General features: G+C 37.2%; 1 pseudogene; it reads left to right on the top strand.

The window, feature by feature from the left end:
* The first annotated feature begins 7,067 nt into the window (after window positions 1–7,067).
* LOC123467369 lies at window positions 7,068–9,339 on the top strand (annotated as a pseudogene).
* The last annotated feature ends 5,368 nt before the right edge of the window (window positions 9,340–14,707 follow it).

Consider the following 14,707-nt stretch of genomic DNA (forward strand, 5'->3'; position numbering starts at 1 on the left):
AAGTGAGAGACTTACAGAATTTCGAGAGGTTTCGTCTAGAAAGAAAAAGGCCAAACTTCAGGCTAAAGCAGCAGCTAAAAAGGAGGAACGTGCACCCGAAAAGGACAAGACTCCAGCGGAGTTGGTATCGATTTACGAAACTGTGATGGACGCTATTTCTCCATCACAATTTCCTCCGCTTTCCGGCAAAAAGGCCCCCAGGTCAACCTGCCGCTGATGTCAGACCTGCACGACAACCTGCCGCTGATGTCAGACCTGCACGAAAACCTGCCGCTGATGTCAGACCTGCACGACAACCTGCTGCTGATGTACAACCACCAGTTGTTTTCCAGTCAGCTGATTACAGATATAAACAAAAGCCGATCGAAGGTTACACAGTCAACCTGTCCGAAGGCCAAACATCGGTTCATCCGCCAGCTCGACCCCAAGCGAAGGCTGCGCCAACTGCTGCGCCAACTGTCGCTCCTGAGAAGGAGAAGGCTGCCACAGCTAAACCAGCTGCCAGTTTCGCCATTGTTTCTGGAGAAATTCAACAATTGAAAACTGCGGATAACTTGGTACTCTTGGACATTCATTACAGAAACTACGGTCGTATTGTGGGACGAGGAGGTGAAAATGTCAGGCGCCTGGAGGAGACTCACGGAGTCATGATGACCTTAGTCCAAAACCAAAAGGCTCTCCAATTTTACAACTTGAAAATATCAGGAGGGAGTCCCGCAAAACGTCGAGCTGCCGTACAAGAAGTTATCGAAGGTCTGCCGGTGACGATCGAGTGTTCTAACGTCGACTTAAGACAACTCCGTCATCTAAAAATGCGGAGTTCCGAGACGGAATTCTTCGTCTCCGTCAGACGCCCGATGTCACGTGATGAGAAACTACAACTCTAAGGCCAAATAAACGACTGCCGAAAAGCTTTCGACCTTCTCGTTAACGGAAGAGATTCGCGGCCATCCCCCAAATAAATTCCACATATCTCACATTTTTTACCCTCCACATGCAGTTAAAGTATGACTTTCAAAAACAAAACAAATGTGTTCATTTTTTTTTAACTACCTGTTTGAAGTGTACTCGTAAAGATACTAAAAAAAATAGCCCGAAAAAAAAAGTTAAGTTAAGTTATTCCGAAATACAAAAAAAAAATGCTAAGATACAAGATATTATCTTAAAAAAACAGTAAAGATAAGATATTTCCGAATTTTTATGGTGGGATAAAAATAAGATAAGTTAAGATAAGATAAAAGTTATTTTTTAGCAAAAAAAAGAAAAACAACATTTGAGTCGATAAATTGTTGAATTTCTGTATTGTATTGCATGACAGTCTTACTTTTAGTTTACAGTTTTACACAGCATCACGTAAACCAACTTTAAGCCCTGCGTTGCACTTGATAAGCATCAAGTTGATGAAGAGACCTGGTTTCATGGCGGCGCGTTTTGCTGATAAAATATCCGAAGCCACACTAAAAGCCCGTTCAACAGATCCTGGTGATGCTGGAACGCTAACAGCATCTCTTCCGATTTCGCTTAGTATTGGAAAACGACACTGATTAGATTTCCAATACTCGAGGGGCTTAGTGACGCAAAGGTCACTGTCGGGATCCACTGGATTCACTAGAACTTCCATAGCTACGATGGGTTTTTTAAATAAATCCCAAACTCCTCCAATACTTTGGCCGGGCCACTCAGGGAACGAGATTTTGGTGGCTCAATTACTGTTGAATATAAACTCTGGCTTAACCTTCTCTTGCGAGTTGATGAAGGTTTTACTGCGTCTTGCTGAACTTCATCCCTAGCTTCATCCTGTTGATTTGGCGCAGAAACGCTGGCTGCTTGTTCTATGATATCCCCCTTTTAGGGCAAAAGTTACCATTGATTTTCATAACCTAAAGTTAAAGATACTTAATTTTAACTGAATTTGACACAAGATAAAAGATACCAAAAAGATACCAAAAATATCTTATCTTAACTTATCTTAACTTATCTTTTACAAAAGATAGGAGCCACTGGACCAGTATCACCCCCAATGAGGGTCTATTTTTAATTCATTAAGAACTCTTAAACCGTAATCCGTAAAAACAATTTTATACCGGCTCTGTATAAGTAAATGAATTAACTAGCTTCTTTCACTATAATATTAATTTTTGACGAGTTATAGCGTGGAGCAACACAAAAATGTGCTGTAAATAAAAATGAAAAGACAGCACTATTTTTTTGTTTCCTCTATAACTCGAGTATTTTTAAGAATTTCACGATGATTTTTTGTCACACATAGAAATTGACATTGACAACTTCCCAGTATTTTTTTTTTCATAGTTCATCATCACCAAGACCCGTAACTGCTACTGTCCTGTTTGGTAGAGTATCCTGCACAAAAATCCGAACACCGATTTAATTTTTTAAAGCCACCTATTGGCGGGGTAAAGGGTTTTTTGTTTGTTTTTCTTTAAGAGGGAGGGTAGACGGGGTGATGGACACATAGGGCAGGGTTGGGTAAGTCTAGACATTTTTTTATGCCTTAAGGTATTACGCTTTGAGGCAAGTAACAGGTCGGGACATTTTTGCAACCCCCAGGGTGGTGTGTTTATTTTAAACGACAGTTGGAAATGTTGGACTTAGGCTGTGTAATACTCCTTACCCAAATAAATTATATAGCTGCCTGTGCACAATTATGTCGATACCGATGGCATATGTGTAGAGCCTCTGATTGCGACGCCGTAGATCAGTAATCGATTCCCAATAAGGCATTACAAAATATTTGGTATCGTTATAATATTCTTCATTCGAATTTGCTGGGAAAATTAATTTCTCTAGAACGAATGAGATTATTATTTTTAATAATTATTTAATAAACAAAAAAAGCACATATTTCTCGATGAAAATTTGTTTTTATATACAAACGAGAATTTCTCGAAAGTTAACCATATTAACTCATCACCTGATCTGGAATCGAACACCGATCTCCAGCATCACATTCAGAAACGCTACACCTACGCCATTGACACCGACGTAAACATTTACAGGCAGCTGGAACATAAGCTAAATTGTTTCGGTAAGCAACATTACCAAGCCCAAGCCCTAAATTTCCAACTGTCGTTTAAAAAAACACACCACCCTGGGGGTTGTAAAAATGTCCCGACCTGTAACTTGCCTTAAAGCGTAATACCTTAAGGCACCTTTTTTAAATGTCTAGACTTACCCAACCCTACCCTGTCGTGTCCATCACCCCGTCTACCCTCCCCCTTAAAGAAAAACAAACAAAAAACCCACTACCCCGCCAATAGGTGGCTTTAAAAAATTAAATCGGTGTTCGGATTTTTGTGCAGGATACTGTACATGTCCTGTATGACCCCGCTCTCCCCTAATGGCTGAACCAAATCAAGAACTAAAGGGTAATAAAAAAAACTTTATCTGTCGAGACAAAGTTGGTTTTAATTGCATTGGAACTCTTTGAAGCCTTCAGACGGAAATAAATCGATTCTTCCAGGTTAAGATTCACCAGAATGCCAGCATTTCTTTTCAGTGTAGGTTTGTTCTGTTCCTACATTTCTTGACTTCTTCTACGTTGATACCGATGACGAGATCCATATGTTTTTAGTAGACCTCGACTTCAAAAATTTGATTCTGTCAGTAGAATAGTTAGAAGGGAAGCACTACTAGAACGAGAGTTGGAGCATGGCACGCTAGAGGTTAACCACTAATACGACGAGTTGTCAGACGGATTTTGTATGTGTCTGATCGAGCTTTTTACTAGCTATCCGTACCGTTATACGTTATACCGCTATACGTATGGTAAGGTGGTGGTACATGCATATTAACTATGCCGAATAGGCAGGTATACTCCACAATGCGGTGCGGCACAAGAAGGGGAAGTAAGAAACATACCTTAGTGGTATGTCTCAGAACCTCAGACCTGAAGGTCCCTCCTATAAGAAACACCCGGTGGGTTAAAAACCAGTAACTTTTAATTTACACTCGAATATAACTGCTCTCCGCCGGACATTCTTGCTTGAAAGATAAAACAGATCTTGGCTTTTTTTTAGGGAACCATTTTTAAAAACTGAAAAAGTTTTACGGTAAGAGTTATTTTTACGAGGACCGAGAAATTTTTTCGATTTTTCCCACTTATTTCACCCGGTGGGAAAAAGTAACATTTTAAAATGAACATTCAGTAAATCCTCTTTTTTCAAGGAAAAATTTTTGAAGTAACAAAAAAAAATCCTACGGAAAAACGAAATAGATTTTAAGAACCATTCTTTCATATTACAAATTTAACAATACGCACTATCTGACCCTTCAATTTTTTTTCGATGTATTCCTTGGTTTAGTCGGAAAAATAAAATTAAAGTGACGTAGTGTCATAAGAAAGCAAAATGAAAAAGTTTGTGTTCCGATATTTGTGTAATACAGCATACCACTGATTTTTTGGTAATGTTGAATTTTTTTAATGATTGGCCTAAAACACCACAATAATCTTATTTGCTCCAAAATAGTTGAATTAACTCTGAAAAAAATTTTTGCTGCCATAATTTTTTTGTATGACGAATGGAGCTCGTACAGTTGTGTTTAGAAAATGCGCCATACAAAAAGTACGCAAAGTGTATGTCTATTGTTTTAAGTTTTCCGTTAGCGATGTATGAAAAGTTTAAGGATATTTTTCTTCCTTTCAAGAATTCTTAATAAAAAAAATACTCCCCCTATTTAAAAAAAATTTAGACCAAGGCCATTATTAGTTAACCAAGGTTATTATATCGTTCAATGACACACTTGTTACATCATGTATGCCATGTTCCGTTCAGTTTGTTTGATTGATTTAAACCTTATATAGTATTTATTTTGTGAAAAAATTATTTCAAGCGTATTTAATTATACCCATATAGTTTATATAAGGTTAATGATTCAAAATTTAAAATAATAAAAAAATGCGGGTGAGAAAGAATTTAGGATTAGCAGGCTTTTAGTATGTAATTGTTATTGATCGACAGATTATCCACAAACCGTTGAACAACACCGATTTTATGGATAAAGGTAAATCAGCAAGAGCTTCAAAACACACAAAAACAAATTTGATAGGAAGGGGATATTCGATAGACAAAATTTAATAATACGCAAGAAGAAAAGAGAGAGCTGATTTCAAATTCGCGTTTTCTAGCTGCGAATGTTTTTTCCTGATCTTGATGAAAAAATTGTTTCCGATTTGGATAACACCGGGTGGTGTCAACTCGGATGTTTCAGAAAGAACCCGACCGAAAGTCGTCCCTCCCTTAAAATAAAAAAATATAAATTGTTTTTGCAAATTACAATGGATTCAATGACAAAAGATATAAAGAAAAGATATATATCCATAATTCTATACACCTCAAATTTCCGAAACATCAACGAAAGGCAGCCAGAAGTTTTGACGCCCTTTACCTTTTCTCTCGGGACATTATTAGGGAAAATGTGTACTAATAACTCGACAACTATCTGGAAATAATCGGAAGAGCCTGAAAGAGGAAAAAATAAAGAATAAAGAAGAAAAAAGTAATATTTTCTTTGTGGGAGGGAGGGGGCTAATAAGGGGCTAACAAACTAAATATACGCCCACCTTAGTATTCTCTATTCTTTTAGCTAGTCTGTTTTTGCTTCTGCACAAGCGCTGATCGATATTTCCGCACTGGATCAAAAATATTTTTTTTTCACGTTTATACAACCAAAATTTTGCTGTTCATCTATTACAAATAACGAGTGTTGCGAGTGAGTTTTTAGAAGCGAATATTTAGTAAGGAAAGATGACAACCAGTTTAGTGCTATCTAATTTGTTTTATTTTCAAAAGATGCTCATAATCATGCTGAATTGCCCGATACAGTTTTGCAGCGATAACTTTGCTCTTATTTCTTAAATTCTAAAATTTTCAAAAATTCTTTGCGACAAAATTCTTTATGTAATCATGCTTTTTCTAGGGCGGCAAAATGTGCCGTATTCGGCTACGTTAGAATTTGTCACATGTATGAAGTCTTTTACTGATGCGTTAATTAGATAACTAAAATCACTTCTTAATGATTTTAATTCTAATGATAATATCGCTAGTGCATTGAGTAGTGTTTCCACTGTTTTCGATTCTTCCAAAGCTGAACATTGCATTCGCAAAGTTTACGAAGACCATCCTCAGTTTATCACACCTCAGTCTCTTCCTCTGAGTGCTAGAATAGATAGCCAAATTACATCGCAAGGAGTTATCTAAACTATATCGAAATCCAATGTTGCTCAATATATTCCTATTTGGAAAAACCTTGAAATCACTCCTGTTGAATGAACCTCTTTTCTTGAGTATGATAATCGAAAGTTACCCCAGCTAGCACAAGTTATGCCCAAGTTACTACCTGGTTACGTTTTTTTCCCGGGTCATAACCAGTGGGAATTACTTGGGCGTGCCCTATTTATTCCATATTACCACCCACAAGACTCTCTGGTCACGACCAGAATAACACTCCCATAAAACGGACGTTGGCCGTAAAATAAACTATTATTTTTTTTCTTTTTCTTTTATATAGCTTTATTAAATATGATTTATGGAATCGAAAATAAAATAATACCATTCATGGAAAATGTGATTGTTTAAAGCACTTGATTAAATGTATTACTATCATAAGGCAGTTACACGGGGACACCAAACTAATATGATGACAAGAACATATACGGTATCAAATCGTATTTGTAATTGCAATCGCATTTACATTTTAAGGTGGAAACAACAAACAAAAAAAGAAAAATTTTTGGTATTCAACCATTTCTCACTGAAGAATAAAATGTTTAAGACAATGAAATCCGAATTAAAACAAACAAACATTGGATACGACCTGATACCAGGTACGGTATCAAATCGTATTATTATAGTGTCTAGAATTGATAGACCCTGATTCAGTTGCAATCTCACATCAAATGTTTCTAAGAAGATCAGCATCGCTTTTCAACAAGTCATCATTAAGCGGTATCAGCACCTGCTCTTGAGCCCTTCCAATTTGCTCATTCCTGTCAATTTGTATATTGCCAAGGACCATTTGCTAGTGTTACGTAAGTAATTCATTGTTATATGAAGCTGGTTGTTTTTTTTGAAAAATATTTTAACCTTGTACTTTTCTTTTCCTACACAACAGCTTGACAGACTCATCAGCCGAGTATTCACGCTCATCGGGGCTTCAAAAAGCCAAACGTTAGCCAAAAGACTAAAACCTCTGCTCATCAAAAGTCCAGGGTATGCGGTTTTATTAATTTTATTATACACACTTATTATTAGATTGTTCATTTCGACAAGATATTTAATTTCAGGAAATTGTTTTCCTTTTCTTTTAGAACGAACCCGTTCGTTCCCAGGAAACGTACGGTTAACAAGCGACAATTGCGAAATCGCTTACAGCGAATGGTTGATAATGCTCTTCGAAATGTCATCAGTGTGACTGGTGAACGGTTAAATTCCGAATCGCATTCCAGCGCAGATGAAGAAACCGGTTTTGTTTAGCTGATGACGAAGCTGATGACAGCTTCGATGAAGAAGAGGAGTAGGAAGTCGGTGTAGCTAACGATACTAGGCTTGACAGGAGTCCAGGAAATATCCGCATGGAAAATGTGTCGTTTACCGAAAGTGTTGCGTCAGAATGTGAAGAATACTACACAGACTCGAGTTACTTCTCACCAATCAATCTCACCTTCATCACCAAATCATCAATCATACGTATTATCATTTCGGCCTAGAGAAGGAGATTTTAAATCACCTGAAGACAGCCAAACATCCTCATACTTCCTTAAGAGTCCTAGTCAACGTGGACGGTCTACCACTGTTCAAAAGCAGTACCACTTCGTTTTGGCCAATTCTTGGGAAAGTAAGAGGAGAGCACTCACCCTTCCCCATTGGAGTTTGGTGTGGGCCTAGCAAGCCAAAGTGCCCAAATAAGTTATTGCACCCACCCATTCGTTGACGAGGCGAAAAAATTTGAAGAAGATGGTGTCGTCTACGGCGAGCAACACTATACAGTGAAAATATGGGGTTTCACATGTGATTCACCTGCCAGATCATTCATCACCGGGACCATGGGGCATACCGCGCGAAATGCATGCCCAAAATGCAAGACAATCGGGGTGTATTACAAGAAACCCGGCAAGGTGCGTGGAAGAGAAACGTTTCTGGATATCTACGCTCCTCTACGGACCCCCGAAAACTTTATCGACAGGATGTGTCCGGATTCCCACGCCATGGAGACAGTTGTGCTGGAGGAATTGGACCTCGACATGGTGTTGAATTTCCCGCTGGACTATATGCACCTCTGCTGTCTTGGAGTGATGAGATGAGCTTCTCCTTCATTGGTTCAACCGAAAACGGTGATGCATCGCATAACCCACGATGACGTTGCCGAATTGTCACGCAGACTTGTTCATTTTCAAGGATCGATTCCTTCCGAGTTCGCCAGGCGTCCTCGTTGTCTAAATGATGAACAACGGTGGAAAGACACGGAATTCCGTCTCTTTCTTCTATATATTGGCCCATCAGTCCTGAAAGGTGTTCTTCCGAGTGTCTTATATGACCATTTTATGTTACTCTATACCGCAATCAAACTGTTGTCCTCGGATGAAACTTGCTTTCGATTTAACTCATCCAGTAAGGATTTGTTACACCATTTCATTCGGGAGTCACCTAAGTTGTTCGGAGGCCACTTTATAACGTTTAATGTTCATTGCCTTATTCATTTGCCAGCCGATGTTAGTAGATAGGGCCCTTTGGATGACTTCAGCTGCTTCCCGTTTGAGAACTTTTGTATCAATTAAAGAAGCTCATCCGTCACAGTGCAAACCCACTTGTACAACTTGTTAAACGACTAATCGAAATGTCCAACTGCTGGGGAACATACTCATTTGAAAGCAATTTGGATTCCTTTGCTCATGATCTAGTGCTATCTGGTCCCCATTCGGATGGTCCATTACTTCATGGGGATCTCTCTTGCAATTTCCGCCAGTTTCGCAGTGTTCAGTTCCACCAATGGAATTTCTCTATTCGCCACCCAATTTGTTATGTAATCATTAACGATGAAGCAGATGTCCAAGCCTCTGTAATTTCAATTGAAAATATTATTGAAGATGAGTACGGTTCTGTCTTTATTGTTGGTCACTCATATCACAATGAAAGTGCGTTCTTTGTTCACCCTTGTAATTCAGATGAAGTGTTGTCTATCAAGTCTGTTAGTGTACCCTCTGCGTTTTCATCAAAGTGGCCAATTCAAATGACTAAAACAAAAGCAATTGTGATCCCAACATTTCCTGATGATGATGCGGGCATACCAAGGCTTGTTATGCTGTGTTCCCCGTCCAAATAAAAAACAAACATGATTAAATGTGATGGTAAAAAGTAAAGCGTTTCATAACTTTCATCATTATTATGGAAGTATATTTATTTTGTAAAATTAGCAACCTTTGGGAACCAATTGGTCACAATGAGCTAATATTTTTAATAAAGTAACAATTAGCCACCATTTGGAGCAAATTGGTCACAATAGCCTGATCGCATTACTACCAAATCAATACCATAAAGTGCCCAAAATAGTCGGTAGCGAATTCAATGCCAGGTCACGACCAGGTAATGAATTGGGAAAAACGTGGTTTTCGTTTAGAATGGGACGGGAAAAACATCCTTGTTTTCATTCAGCTGTATGCAGACGGCGTCGGGGCAACTAATCCTCTTGCTTCAGCAGCGTCGGAACATAACAGCAGGTTAATAATTTAGATTCCAAATTTTACGCATCTCTTTCAAAACTTCACCTAGTTGCAATGTGTAATTCCACGGATCTGAAATATGACGACGGGCAAGACATTCTGTTAGAGGTGATTGTTGATGATTTGCTTAGTTTCGAAACTGACGGCTTTGAGATTAATATTCCTTCCAGGGGAACTTTTCAAGTGAAGGCTATGCTTAGTCAATTTACTGGAGACAACTTATCAATGAATCAAATATTTGGCTTAACTTGAAAGTTTTGCACATGATTTTTTTGCCCGTTGTGCTATTGTACTCGATAAAAAAGTCTGAATTGTTTCAAAGAAAAAGATTTTCGCTTTAGCACCCTAGAATCTTATAAACTAGACCCTTACTCTTAAGGGTCATCAATCAGTTACACGTTAGAGGAGTTAAGAAATTTTGCATCCTGAATCGCTTAAATTTTTTTCATATAATGGCAAATTGGATCAACGATTGCATGCATACATGCCTCCAAGGCATTATTCCGTATGTGTGTGGTCTGATTATACAAAGTTTAATATCCCAGAAAATTCTTGACCTGGACGAAATGAATGAGGAAATTTCTAAAATATTTTCATAGCTAAAAATTGATAAAAAAACAAGCCAGGTTTGATAAAAATAATGGTAAAGAGGGTATATTGTCGCGGTTATTGAGGGCCCCATGGACTAGTTGTCACTTCCGGCACTACACGGGTGTTCGTTCAGGATCACAGTCGTTTTCTATGCAGAAAATGGGGTCGGCCATGTTGCAAATTGACTTTACAATCCCACACCCTCTCTTTTTGACCGTCTCGTACCCCTCCTCCTACGCACCACTTCTCTCTCTTCTCATCTAATAACCCCCTAATTTTTGCGCGCAGAAACAAGGAAAAGGGGGTGGGGAGGAAAGGGAAGAACGAAAGAGGAAAGGACAAGACAGCTCGGGGCAGTCGCAAGAAAAAAACTGGACCAGGAAGGTTGTCTCAGAAACCTAGGACAAACTACTCTTTTCTATTGTCAGTCTCCACTCTTTCAACAAATACAAATTGTTTCCAGCCAGCAATCGTTCTTGTCATTCCCTACACCGTCCGCAAGTTGATTGTTTGTTCCCATATAGACCAAGTTGACAGATCCTCTTTGTTGGTGTTCTCTGACATATAGAAATTTAACTTCTATATGTTTAGTCCGTTGATGATTTTCGGGGTTATGAACAAGACGAATCGCACCCTGGTTGTCACAACGTATTTCAATTGGTTCTGAGAGATTGTGATCAAGATGGTTGCTTCATTCAGACTGACGAATTCTGCCTGAGATGCTGCGTTGTAGTCTAGATGACCAGGCGACTGGTCCTCCGCACATAGTAAAGATATAGCCTAAGATAGATTTCCGGCCATCTAAATCTCCAGCAAAATCCGCATCCGCATAACCCAGTAGACTCTCAGATTGGCTAACATCGAAACACAGACCATACTTGGCAGTTCCTTTAAGTATGCCAGTAGGTGTTTTGCGGCAGTCAGATGTTCCTTTGTTGGATTTTCACAAAATCTGGCAAGTACGTTGATAGCTTGTGCCATATCTGGCATGGTGGAGACAACTAGGTACATAACACCTCCAATTATTTCTCTGTAGCGACTGAATAAAGGGTCTGACGAACTGTTCACTTCTTGAGTTTGGATACTTTTGACAGTTTCACATTTAGATCACTTGGAGTGGATTTGGCGTTGCAGTTCATCATTTTGAATTTTTCAAGAAGTTTTGTAACGTAGTCACTTTGATGTAGGATAGTGCGGCTGTTTGAGGGATCTCGTACTATGTCGATTCCTACAAATCTGGTAGCTGGTAAGACTCGAATTTCAAAGAATTGTTCGAGGTGATTTGTGAGATCTGTGAACGTCGATTTGTTGTTGAATAATAACTAGTGGGTCGTCAACATAAATTATCACCATCAATAACTCCCCTGTTGACGACGAACAAATAAGCAAGGATCTGATTGACTCTGAATCAGACCAAATTTTAGTAAAACTGGTGTGAATTCTTCGTGCCAGGCTCGTGGAGCCTGTTTCAATCCGTAGATACATTTCTTCAGGAGGCACTTGTAATCAGATTTTTCGTAATCTATATATCCTTGAGGTTGATCCATGTAGATTTCTTCTTGTAAATCGCCGTTGAGAAAGACTACCCAAACATCTAGTGAAGAGATTCCAAGTCGCTGTTTTACTACAAAAGGCCACAACCAACCGGAAGGTTTCCATTTTTACTACTAGGGCAAACGTTTCAGTGTAGTCAATACCAGGTAGCTGTGAGTAGCCCTTGGCTACGTGGCGTACTTTTCTTCTTGGAGCTACTCCTTCATATCCTGGTTTGTATTTGTAGACAAACATACACTTGATGGCCTTGGGACCTGGGGGTAGAGAAGCCAGTATCCAGGTTTTCCTGGTAGTTAGAGCTTGTTTTTCTTCATCCATCTTTTCACGCCACAGTTGTGCATCTTCACAGGAGATGGCATCTTGGTAATTGATAGGCTCGTATGGATTATCGACCACTTCAGATAAGGACACCATGCTCTGAATAATTTTTGGAATTCAAACTCGAGCAGATCTTCGTTCCGTAAATGTAGGTACTTGCATACTCGGATCTACTCCATCAACAGTGATAAGTTCATTGACAGTGGGAGTAATAGGTAGCGATCCAGGAACTAGTTCATTTCTTGAGATAGGGAAATTTACTTCAGTTGATGTGTGATGTTGCGATGATTCAGGGGCTTCCGCTACTCCCCTTGCTTCAATAGATTAAAGAATGGATTCTACCTGGTTCTATCATTATATCTGATTGCTGGAAAGCAAATGACAAAATAGAGTTAGTTTTTACTTATATTTATTTGATGTATGTTTTATTGTTAATAATTGTTTGTTTTCAAATTAGGGAACACAATAACTACATTCATCTGAAAGTTAATCATAGCTTGCATTTTAAAGATCCCCGAAAATGGAGCACATACCAACCAAATAGAGGGTAAATCAATTTTTATTTAGTCTAATTAGTAATAAGTAATTGTTTATTTCAGGATTGTGGAATTTAGCCAAAAAAAAGTCTTCCAAATACAAACAGAAGCAAAAAAATGTTTGGTTGGTTATTTAGCAACCTTTATGCTCGTACCAAATGGAAAGGAAAAGATGGCTTTAAGTTATTTATGCAATATGCAGCTAAATTGTATTCTGAGGAATCTACTACCGATGTAACTGAAACAAAAAGTTTAAAGAGTGCTTGTAAGGAAAACATACTTTACTTTATTTTACTTATGTTACAAAAATTAATAATAATATTTATTATTCGAAAAAAATTGATTAGGAATTGGTGTTTCGTCAACTATGTATGTGGAGAAGTTTAGGTTTGGGGACTCTAAACTGAATGTAAGTTAGATGCCTATGAAATAGTTTTTAAGTGTGTTAGAGTGTCGATTGAAGAGTAAAATTGATTACCGTATTGTTTAATGGGGTGGAGCAAATTGGGTGATTTGTGGTGTTTTCTTCCCGTTTGAATTGATATTTCAGTTGAGTTGATTATTGTTTTTGATATTAGTTCCTAAAGTTTGTTGTTTTTCTTGTAACTAGTAACAGAAAGTTTTATTATAGTAATAGATATATTTACGTCAGTTAATATTGATAGGGTTTGGAAAGCTAATTTGAGATCCGGTTTAGTTGAATTTGTATCTTCTTTTCCTAATGCTACTGTCATTTTCTAAACCAGAAATGGAAAAATAGTATAAAGTTAAATATATGTGTTGTTATTAATAATTATTACCGTTTTTAATTTGTTAGTTTCTTCTTCAACATATGAGTGGATCCTTTTAAATTGCGTGCCAGGCGTGAATTAGGTATTCTATTATAAATTAATTAGTTGAAAATTTTACTTATTTTTATATTTATTAGTTTTATGCTATTACTTGTTATTTCTTCTACGTATGTCGGGTTCATGATTTCCGCTGGATTGCTCCTGGTTTTCAGCCTTTGCCAGATCGTTTGTGCGGTAAGAAATAAGTTTATTATTTGAAATATATTTTAGTTAAAAGTTATTGTACTCACTTTTAAATATTCATTGGTGAATATTGAAGACATTAATTCACTTCTGTGAATTTGTACATGGTGTATTTGGAATTTTTAATTGTATCAATTGTCCAGTCTTCTGCTACTATTTCATTGACTTTTTTCAAGTTGTTGTTTAACACGCAATGGAATTGTAAATGGCTGTCTTGTGGGATATTTCTAAAAAAAGTTTAGTTAAGTTATTAGTTTAAATATGTTGTGAATATATTAACATATTACTGTAAGTTCAGTGTTTTGTATGTAGTTATATCAGATTCATCTTCAGATAAATTGTTATTCAGTTGAATCATCCTCGTTGTTATTATACTCAGGAATGATGTTTATTGGTTGTTGAATTTGTATTTCTTTTTCTAGATTTTTCATTCCTTCTAGTTTTGTTGTATTATTTATATTCAATTATAAATGTTTCAAAAGTTACTATCGTTAAAAAAATGATTTACCTTTTCTAAGTTATTTATGGTATCCTGCAGCTCCCCCGTTTTGTGTTTCAATTTTGCATTTGTTGGTTCTATATAAAATATAATGTTAAATATTTGTTGTATATAGTTTATTAGTATAATTATTATATTTACCTTGGTTTATTTCTAATTCCTCTAATTGTCGTTTGTAAGTTTCAATAGCAACCTGATATCGAGTACAAATTATTTTCATTTTTGCTACACAGTATTCTAAGAGTTCTTTAACTTATTTATTTCGTTTTTCTTCTTTTATAGTTTTTGATTCAGCTTGAAGTTTTAAGATTTTGGCCACTAAAGATGTTTTTTTTCACTAAGAAGTTTTTTTTCTTTTGTTTTGGTCATTTAAAAATTTGTATGTAATTGTATTTTTGAAATTTTTGAATCTGTAGCAGATAACAGTAGTATACAGTTT

The sequence above is a fragment of the Daphnia magna genome, unplaced genomic scaffold, assembly GCF_020631705.1.
Source record: "Daphnia magna isolate NIES unplaced genomic scaffold, ASM2063170v1.1 Dm_contigs179, whole genome shotgun sequence".
Classification (NCBI taxonomy): Eukaryota; Metazoa; Arthropoda; class Branchiopoda; order Diplostraca; family Daphniidae; genus Daphnia; species Daphnia magna.